Source organism: Bos indicus x Bos taurus, chromosome X (assembly GCF_003369695.1).
Source record: "Bos indicus x Bos taurus breed Angus x Brahman F1 hybrid chromosome X, Bos_hybrid_MaternalHap_v2.0, whole genome shotgun sequence".
Lineage (NCBI taxonomy): Eukaryota > Metazoa > Chordata > Mammalia > Artiodactyla > Bovidae > Bos > Bos indicus x Bos taurus.
Window position 1 is genome coordinate 144,882,197 of NC_040105.1, and position 10,920 is coordinate 144,893,116.

Genomic DNA, 10,920 nt, shown 5'->3' on the forward strand with positions numbered 1-10,920 from the left:
CCAAGGAGCAAGCTTCTTTTAATTTCATGGCTGCAGTCACCCTTTGCAATGATTTTGGAGCTCCCCAAAATAAAGTCTGTCACTGTTTCCCCATCTATTTGCCATGAAGTGATGCGACCAGATGCCATGATCTTAAGTTTTCTGAATGTTGAGTTTTAAGCCAACTTTTTCACTCTCCTCTTTCACTTTCATCAAGAGGCTCTTTAGTAGTTCTTTGCTTTCTGCCATAAGGGTGGTGTTATCTGCATATCTGAGCTTATTGATCTTTCTCCCAGCTATCTTGATTCCAGCTTGTGCTTCATCCAGCCCAGGGTTTCTCATATGTACTCTGCATATAAGTTAAATAAGCAGGGTGACAATATACAGCCTTGATGTACTCCTTTCCCTATTTGGAACCGATCTATTGTTCCATGTCCAGTTCTAACTGTTGCTTCCTGACCTGCATACAGATTTATCAAGAGGCTGGTCAGGTGGTCTGGTATTCCCATCTCTAAGAATTTTCCACAGTTTGTTGTGTTCCAAACAGTCAAAGGCTTTGGCATAGTCAATAAAACAGAAGTAGATGTTTTTCTGGAACTCTCTTGCTTTTTCTATGATCCAGCAGTTGTTCGCAATTTGATCTCTGGTTCCTCTGCCTTTTCTAAATCCAGCTTGAACATCTGAAGTTCACAGTTAATGTACTGTTAAAGCCTGGCTTGGAGAATTTTGAGCATTACTTTACTAGCGTGTGTAGGTAAGTGAGTAAGTGTTAGTCACTCAGTGGTGCCCAACTCTTTGCGACCCCATGGACTGCAGCTCACCAGGCTCCTCTGTCCATGAGATTTTCCAGGCAAGGATATTGGAGTGGACTGCCATTTCCTTCTCCAGGGGATCTTCCTAACCCAGGGATCGAACCCAGGTCTCCTGCACTCTAGGCAGATTCTTTACCGACTGAGCTACAAGGGAAGCCTGCTAGCATGTGAGATGAGTGCAATTGTGCAATACTTTGCACATTCTTTGGCATTGTCTTTCTTTGGGACTGGAATGAACACTGACCTACCCCACCTCCCTGTGTCCTATGAGCTACTCCAAGACGGGTATACCCTGCACCGGAACCTGGACACCAACCTGCAGGTGCAGGACAGGACGCCCCCCCCCCACCCCCACACACCTCCTGTACTCAGACCGAGAGGACCTTTGTGGAAGGGGACTGGACCAACCCCAGTAAACGCTCTGACTGCCCAGCCTCTAGGGCTGTAGCTGCTCAGTGCGCAGCCAGAGTGGTGAGTGCTGGGGAGGAGATGGGGACCGGGAGGTTTGTCCTGCCCAAGGCCTTGGAGGACAGGTGGAAGCATCGGAGCCTCCCTGGTGATCACAGAAGGACAACCCACTCCCCTTATGAGGAACGGAGCAGGACCAAGGTTGGTGGGCACCCTGTGGACCGAGGCTCTGACCACAACCCCCAAGCACAGCCACAAGAAAGATCATTCCAGTGAAGGGGCCAAGGAGTCCAGCAGCAACTCCTTCAGCATCAGCAGACATGGGGCAGAAGAGCAGAGCTGCCACCCCCGCCACGAGGCTCCCAACTCTTCCCACAGGAAAGAAGATCCGAGAGAGCAAGCCTAGACTTCAGATCACTGAGGCCGAGCCCAAGCCTCTGGAAGAGCCAAAACATAAGACCTAAAAGCTCAAGAATCCTTCAGAGGATGCCCAGATGCTGCAGCTGGGTTGGAACAGGCTTCTGCTGTTGAAAAACAGCTGCTTCCCGACATCTATGCACATCCTAGATGGGGATCAGGGGTGATAAGCAGTCCTCAAAAGATCACACTTCCAGGAGTAAGCTGATCCAGCTAAAGATTGCCCAGCACCTTAGCCTGGACCAGACCAAGCTGGAAGAAGTCACACGATGCATCACACAGGGGAGCCCCAATGGCTACTCAGTGCTCCTGGCCATGCAGGTGAACCCCAGTGGGCCTGGCACTGAGGGGATGCCCATGATGGATCCCGGCCAACAGAGGCGGCTTCTCAGGAACCTGGTCTCCTACTTGAAACAGAAGCAGGCTGCAGGGGTGATCAACCTGCCAGTGGTTGGGTCCAAGGGTAGAGACAGCATGGGCATGCTCTACTACACCTTCCCAACTGTGACTTTTCACAGCAGTACCTCCCATCAGCACTGAGGACACTGGGAGACCTAGAGGAAGAACACATAGTGAGAGGTATAGTAAGAGAGGCAGCCTAGCTCAAACCTGTCCTTTCCAGCCCACTTGTCACTAAAGCAGTTATTTTAAAATCTGACCACTGCCGCCCTGCACCCCAACCCCCACCCCATCTTACACCCGAGATTTATATTCTCTGCTAGGTTATTTGGGTTCATCTGGTAGAGGACCAAAGTCCTATTCCCCCACCAAAACTAAGTTCTTCAGTTCAGTTCAGTTGCTCAGTCATGTCTGACTCTTTGCGACCCCATGGACTGCATCACACCAGGCCCCCCTGTCCATCACCAACTGTCAGAGCTTACTCAAACTCATGTCCAAGGAGTCAGTAATGTCATCCAACCATCTCATACTCTGTCGTCCCCTTCTCCTCCCGCCTTCAATCTTTCCCCGCATCAGGGTCTTTTACAATGAGTCAGCTCTTCGCATCAGGTGGCCAAATTTTTGGGAGTTTCAGCTTCAGCATCAGTCCTTCCAATGAGGATTCAGGACTGATTTCCTTTAGGATGGTCTGGTTGGATTTCCTTACAGTCCAAGGGACTCTCAAGAGTGTTCTCCAACACCACAGTTCAAAAGCATCAGTTCTTTGGTGCTAGCTTTCTTTATAGTCCAACTCTCATATCCATACATGACTACTGGAAAAACCATAGCCTTGGCTAGATGGACCTTTGTTGGCAAAGTAATGTCTCTGCTTTTTAATATGCTGTCTAGGTTGGTCATGGAGAAGGCAATGGCATCCCACTCCAGTACTCTTGCCTGGAAAATCCCATGGACGGAGGAGCCTGGTAGGCTGCAGTCCATGGGGTCGCTAAGAGTCGGACACGACTGAGCAACTTCACTTTCATTTTTCACTTTCATGCGTTGGAGGAGGAAATGGCAACCCAATCCAGTGTTCTTGCCTGGAGAATCCCAGGGACAGGGGAACCTGGTGGGCTGCCGTCTATGGGGTCGCACAGAGTCCGACACAACTGAAGCAACTTAGCAGCAGCAGGTTGGTCATAACTTTTCTTCCAAAGAGTCTTTTAATTTCATGGCTGCAGTTACGATCTGCGCTGATTTTTAGCCCCCCAAAATAAAGTCAGTCATTATTTTCACTGTTTGCCCATCTATTTGCTATGAAGTGATGGGACCAGATGCCATGATCTTAGTTTTCTGAATGTTGAACTTTAAGCCAACTTTTTCACTCTTCTCTTTCACTTTCATCAAGAGGCTCTTCAGTAGTTCTTTGCTTTCTGCCATAAGGGTGGTGTCATCTGCGTATCTGAGTTTATTGATCTTTCTCCCAGCAAACTTGATTCCAGCTTGTGCTTCATTCAGCACAGCATTTCTCATGATATACTCTGCATATAAGTTAAATAAGCAGGGTGACAATATACAGCCTTGACATACTCCTTTCCCAATTTTGAACCAGTGCATTGTTCCATGTCTGGTTCTAACTATTGCTTCTTGGCCTGCATACAGATTTCACAGGAGACAGGTAAAGTGGTCTGGAATTCCCACCTCTTTTAGAATTATCTAGTTTATTGTGATTCCCTCAGTCAAAGGCTTTTCCATAATCAATAAAGTGGAAAGAGATGTTTTTCTGGAACTCTCTTGCAGTTTCCATGATCCAGTGGTTGTTCACAATTTGGTCTCTGGTTCCTCTACCTTTTCTAAAACCAGCTTGAGAATCTGGAAGTTCATGGTTCATGTATTGCTAAAGCCTGGCTTGGAGAATATTGAGCATTACTTTACTAGTCTGTGAGATGAGTGCAACTGTGCGGTAGTTTGAGCATTCTTTGGCATTGCCTTTCTTAGGGACTGGAATGAAAACTGACCTTTTCCAGTCCTGTGGCCACTGCTGAGTTGTCAAAATTTGCCGTCATATTGAGTGCATCACTTTAACAGCATCATCTTTTAGGACTTCACATAGCTCAGCTGGAATTCCATCACCTCCACTAGCTTTGTTCATAGTGATTCTTCCTAAGGCCCTCTTGACTTCACATTCCAGTATATCTGGCTATAGGTGAGTGATCACACCATCGTCACTCTCTGGGAAATGAACATCTTTTTGTACTCTTCTTTTGTGTATTCTTGCCACCTCCTCTTAATATCTTCTGCATCTGTTAGGTTCATACCATTTCTGTCTTTTATTGAGCTCATCTTTGCATGAAATGTTCACTTGGTATCTCTAATTTTCTTGAAGAGATCTCTAGTCTTTCCCATTCTATTGTTTCCCTCTATTTCTTTGTATTGGTCACTGAGGAAGGCTTTCTTATTTCTCCTTGCTATTCTTTGGAACTCTTCATTCAAATGGGCATATCTTTCCTTTTCTCCTTTGCTTCTTTTCTTTTCACAGCTATTTGTAAGGCCTCTTCAGACAGCCATACTGTTTTTTTGCATTTCTTTTTCTTGGGAATGGTCTTGATCCCTGTCTCCTGTACAATGTCATGAACCTCATTCCATAGCTCATCAGGCACTCTATCTATCAGATCTAGTCCCTTAAATCTATTCCTCACTTCCACTGTATAATTGAAAGGGATTTGGTTTAGGTCATACCTGAACGGTCTAGTGGTTTTCCCTACTTTCTTCAATTTAAGTCTGAATTCGGCAATAAGGAGTTCATGTTCTGAGCCACAGTCAGTTCCTGGTCTTTTTTTTCCTGACTGTATAGAGCTTCTCCATCTTTGGCTACAAAGAATATAATCAATCTGATTTCGGTGTTGACCATCTGGTGATGTCCATGTATAGAGTCTTCTCTTGTGTTGTTGCTAGTGGGTGTTTGCTATGACCAGTGCATTCTCTTGGCAGAACTCTATTAGCCTTTGTCCTGCTTCATTCTGTACTCCAAGGCCAAATTTGCCAGTTACTCCAGGTGTTTCTTGACTTCTATTTTTGCATTCCAGTCCCCTATAATGAAAAGGACATTTTTTTGATGGGTGCTAATTCTAGAAGGTCTTGTAGGTATTCATAGAACTGTTTAACTTCAGCTTCTTCAGCATTACTGGTCAGGGCATAGACTTGGATTACTGTGATATTGAATGGTTTGCCTTGGAAATGAACAGAGTTCATTCTGTCATTTTTGAGATTGCATTGAAGTACTACATTTTGGACTCTCTTGTTGACTATGATGGCTACGCCATTTCTTCTAAGGGATTCTTGCCCACAGTAGTAGATATAATGGTCATCTGAGTTAAATTCTCTACCAATGACTATATAACAACAATGTATCCTTTTTGAGAACATGTTTCTCCTTCTTGAGAACCTTCTGACTAAACCTGTCATCTTTTTAAAAAAAATTTTATTTTATTATTTTATTTTTAATATAAATTTATTTATTTTAATTGGAGGCTAATTACTTTACAATATTGTACTGGTTTTGCCATACATTGACATGAATCCACCACGGGTATACATGTATTCCCCATCCTGAACCCCCCTCACACCTCCCTCCCCATCCCATGCCTCTGGGTCATCCCAGTGAACCAGCCCCGAGCACCCTGTATCATTCATTGAACCTGGACTGGCAATTCATTTCACATATGATAATATACATGTTTCAATGCCCTTCTCCCAAATCATCCCACCCTCTCCCTCTCCCACAGAGTCCAAAAGACTGTTGTATACATCTGTGTCTCTTTTGCTGTCTCACATACAGGGTTATCATTTTCATCTTTCTAAATTCAATATATATGTGTTAGTATACTGTATTGGTGTTTTTCTTTCTGGCTTACTTCACTCTGTATAATAGGCTCTAGTTTCATCCACCTCATTAGAACTGATTCAAATGTATTCTTTTTAATGGCTGAGTAGTACTCCATTGTGTATATGTACCATAGCTTTCTTATCCATTCATCTGCTGATGGACATCTAGGTTGTTTCCATGTCCTGGCTATTATAAACAGTGCTGTGATGAACATTGGGGTACACGTGTCTCTTTCCCTTCTGGTTTCCTCAGTGTGTATGTCCAGCAGTGGGATTGTTGGGTCATAAGGCAGTTCTATTTCCAGTTTTTTAAGGAATCTCCACACTGTTCTCCATAGTGTCTGTACTAGTTTGCATTCCCACCAACAGTGTAAGAGGGTTCCCTTTTCTCCACACCCTCTCCAGCATTTATTGCTTGTAGACTTTTGGATAGCAGCCATTCTGATTGGCGTGAAATGGTACCTCATTGTGGTTTTGATTTGCATTTCTCTGGTAATGAGTGATGCTGAGCACCTATTCATGTGTTTGTTAGCCCTCTGTATGTCTTCTTTGGAGAAATGTCTGTTTAGTTCTTTGGCCCATTTTTTGATTGGGTCGTTTATTTTTCTGGAATTGAGCTGCAGGAGTTGCTTATATATTTTTGAGATAATTCTTTGTCCATTTCTTTTTTGCTATTATTTCCTCCCATTCTTAAGGCTGTCTTTTCAGTTTGCTTATAGTTTCCTTTGTTGTGCAAAAGATTTTAATTTTAATTAGGTCCCATTTGTTTATTTTTGCTTTTATTTCTAATATTCTTGCAGGTGGGTCATAGAGGATCCTGCTGTGGTTTATGTCGGAGAGTGTTTTCCCTATGTTTTCCTCTAGGAGTTTTATATTTCTGGTCTTATGTTTAGATCTTTAATCCATTTTGAATTTATTTTTGTGTATGGTGTTAGAAAGTGTTTTAGTTTCATCCTTTTACAAGTGGTTGACCAGTTTTCCCAGCACCACTTGTTAAAGAGATTGTCTTTTCTCCATTGTATATTTTGCCTCCTTTGTCAAAGATAAGGTGCCCATAGGTGCGTGGATTTATTTCTGGGCTTTCTATTTTGTTCCATTGATCTATATTTCTGTCTTTATGCCAGTACCATACTGTCTTGATGACTGTGGCTTTGTAGTAGAGCCTGAAGTCAGGCAGGTTGATTCCTCCAGTTCCATTCTTCTTTCTCAAGATTGCTTTGGCTATTCGAGGTTTTTTTGTATTTCCATACAAATTGTGAAATAATTTTTCTAGTTCTCTGAAAAATACCGTTGGTAGCTTGATAGGGTTTGCAATGAATCTATAGATTGCTTTGGGTAGTATACTCATTTTCACTATATTGATTCTTCCGATCCATGAACATGGTATATTTATCCATCTATTTGTGTCCTCTTTGACTTCTTTCACCAGGGTTTTATAATGTTCTATTTATAGGTCTTTTGTTTCTTTAGGTAGATATATTCCTAAGTATTTTATTCTTTTCATTGCAATGGTGAATGGAATTGTTTCCTTTATTTCTCTTTCTGTTTTCTCATTGTTAGTGTATAGGAATGCAAGGGATTTCTGTGTGTTGATTTTATATCCTGCAACTTTACTATATTCATTGATTAGCTCTATTAATTTTCTGGTGGAGTCTTTAGGGTTTTCTATGTAGAGGATCATGTCATCTGCAAATAGTGAGAGTTTTACTTCTTCTTTTCCAATTTGCATTCCTTTTATTTCTTTTTCTGCTCTGATTGCTATGGGCAAAACTTCCAAAACTATGTGGAATAGTAGTGGTGAGAGTGGGCACCCTTGTCTTGTTCCTTACTTTAGGGGAAATGCTTTCAATTTTTCACCATTGAGGATAATGTTTGCTGTGGGTTTATTATATATAGCTTTTATTATGTTGTGGTATGTTCCTTCTATTCCTGCTTTATGGAGGTTTTTTTTTTTTTTATCATAAATGCGTGTTGAATTTTGTCAAAGGCTTTCTCTGCATCTATTGAGATAATCATATGGTTTTTATTTTTCAATTTGTTAATGTGGTGTATTACACTGATTGATTTGAGGATATTGAAGAATCCTTGCATCCCTGGGATAAAGCCCACTTGGTCATGATGTATGATCTTTTTAATATGTTGTTGGATTCTGTTTGCTAGAATTTTGTTAAGGATTTTTGCATCTATGTTCATCAGTGATATTGGCCTGTAATTTTCTTTTCTTTTTTTTTGTGGAATTTTTGTCAGATTTTGGTATTAGGGTGATGGTAGCTTCATAGAACGAGTTTGGAAGTTTACCTTCCTCTGCAATTTTCTGGAAGAGTTTGAGTAGGATAGGTGTTAACTCTTCTCTAAATGTTTGGTAGAATTCAGCTGTGAAGCCATCTGGTCCTGGGCTTTTGTTTGCTAGAAGATTTCTGATTACAGTTTCAATTTCCATGCTTGTGATGGGTCTGTTAAGATTTTCTATTTCTTCCTATCCACTTTTGGAAAGTTGTACTTTTCTAAGAATTTGTCCATTTCTTCCAAGTTGTCCATTTTATTGGCATATAGCTGTTGATAATAGTCTCTTATAATTCTTTGTATTTCTGTATTCCATTGTGATCAATTTGATTTTTCTCCCTTTGTTTCTTGATGAGACTGGCTAATAGTTTGTCAATTTTATTTATCTTCTCAAAGAACCAGCTTTCGGCTTTGTTGATTTTTGCTATCAGCTCTTTTGTTTCTTTTGCATTTATTTCTGCCCTAATTTTTAAAATTGCTTTCCTTCTACTAACCCTGGGGTTCTTAATTTCTTCCTTTTCTAGTTGCTTTAGGTGTAGAGTTAGGTTATTTGTTTGACTTTTTTCTATTTTCTTTGAGGTAAGACTGTATTGCTATGAGCCTTCCCCTTAGCACTGCTTTTACAGTGTCCCATAGGTTTTGGGTTGTTGTGTTTGCATTTTCGTTTGTTTCTATGCATATTTTGATTTCTTTTTTGATTTCTTCTGTGATTTGTTGCTTATTCAGCAGCATGTTGTTCAGCCTCCATATGTTGGAATTTTTAATTGTTTTTCTCCAGTAATTGACATCTAATCTTACTGCACTGCGGTCAGAAAAGATGCTTGGAATGATTTCATTTTTTTTTAATTTACCAAGGCTAGATTTATGGCCCAGGATGTGATCTATCCTGGAGAAGCTTCTGTGTGTGCTTGAGAAAAAGGTGAAATTCATTGTTCTAGGGTGAAATGTCTTATAGATATCAATTAGGTCTAACTGGTCTATTGTATCACTTAAAGTTTGTGTTTCCTTGTTAATTTTCTGTTTAGTTGATCTATCCATAGTTGTGAGTGGGGCATTAAAGTCTCCCACTATATTGTGTTATTGTTAATTTCCCCTTTCATACTTGTTAGTATTTGTCTTACATATTGTGGTGCTCCTATGTTGGGTGCATATATATTTATAATTGTTACATCTTCTTCTTGGATTGATCCTTTGATCATTATGTAGTGTCCTTCTTTGTCTCTTTTCACAGCCTTTGTTTTAAAGTCTACTTTCTCTGATATGAGTATTGCTACTCCTGCTTTCTTTTGGTCTCTATTTGCATGGAATAACTTTTTCCAGCCCTTCACTTTCAGTCTGTATGTGTCCCTTGTTTCGAGGTGGGTCTCTTGTAGACAACATATATAGGGGTCTTGTTTTTGTATCCATTCAGCCAGTCTTTATCTTTTGGTTGGGGAATTCAACCCATTTACATTTAAGGTAATTATTGATAAGTATGATCCCATTGCCATTTACTTTGTTATTTGGGGTTTGAGTTTATACACCCCTTCTGTGTTTCCTGTTTAGAGAAGATCCTTTAGCATTTGTTGCAGAGCTGGTTTGGTGGTCCTGAATTCACTCAGTTTTGCTTGTCTGTAAAGCTTTTGATTTCTCCTTCATATTTGAGTGAGATCCTTGCTGGGTACAGTAATCTGGGCTGTAGGCTATTTTCTTTCATCACTTTAAGTATGTCCTTCCATTCCCTCCTGGCCTGAAGAGTTTGTATAGAAAGATCAGCTTTTATCCTTATGGGAATCCCCTTATGTGTTATTTGTTATTTTTCCCTTGCTGCTTTTAATATTTGTTCTTTGTATTTGATCTTTGTTAATTTGATTAATATGTGACTTTGGGTGTTTTGCCTTGGGTTTATCCTGTTTGGGACTCTGGGTTTCTTGGACTTGGGTGATTATTTCCTTCCCCATTTTAGGGAAGTTTTCAACTATTATCTTCTCAAGTATTTTCTAATGGTCTTTCTTTTTGTCTTCTTCTTCTGGGACTCCTATGATTCAAATGTTGGGGCATTTAACATTGTCCCAGAGGTCTCTGAGGTTGTCCTTGTTTAGTTCTTTTTTCTTTTTTCCTCTCTGATTCTTTTGTTTCTACCATTCTATCTTCTACCTCACTTATACTATCTTCTGCCTCCATTATTCTACTGTTGCTTCTCTTTTTTCCTCTCTGATTCTTTTATTTCTACCATTCTATCTTCTACCTCACTTATACTATCTTCTGCCTCCATTATTCTACTGTTGCTTCCCTGCAGTGTTTTTGAAATCATTTATTGCATTGTTAATTATATATTGACTCTTTTATTTCTTCTAGGTCCTTGTTAAACCTTTCTTGCATCTTCTGGATTCTTGTCTCCAGGCTATTTATCTGTAATTCCATTTTGTTTTCAAGATTTTGGATCATTTTTACTATTATTATTCTGAATTGTTTTTCAGGTAGACTCCCTATCTCCTCCTCTTTTGTTTGGTTTGGTGGGCTTTTATCATGTTCCTTTACATGCTGAATATTTTTCTTTTTTTTTTTTTTTACACTCATCCATTTATTTAGAGAAAAACAAGTAAATCAGTTAGCTTTAATGGTAGATACAGCAGCTGTTATAAGAAAAAAAGCATTTCTGAACACAGAAATAGCCAGTGACATAACTATACTGTTGTTTTCTACAATTCTTGATCTTATATGTCATCTTAGTTCATTTTCATAGTTATTGGTCCCATATGTTTTAGTTTATGTTTAGCTA

At 40.3% G+C, this 10,920-nt stretch overlaps 1 pseudogene; it reads left to right on the forward strand.

The window, feature by feature from the left end:
• Nucleotides 1-1,023: 1,023 nt before the first annotated feature.
• LOC113888215 lies at nucleotides 1,024-2,218 on the forward strand (annotated as a pseudogene).
• The last annotated feature ends 8,702 nt before the right edge of the window (nucleotides 2,219-10,920 follow it).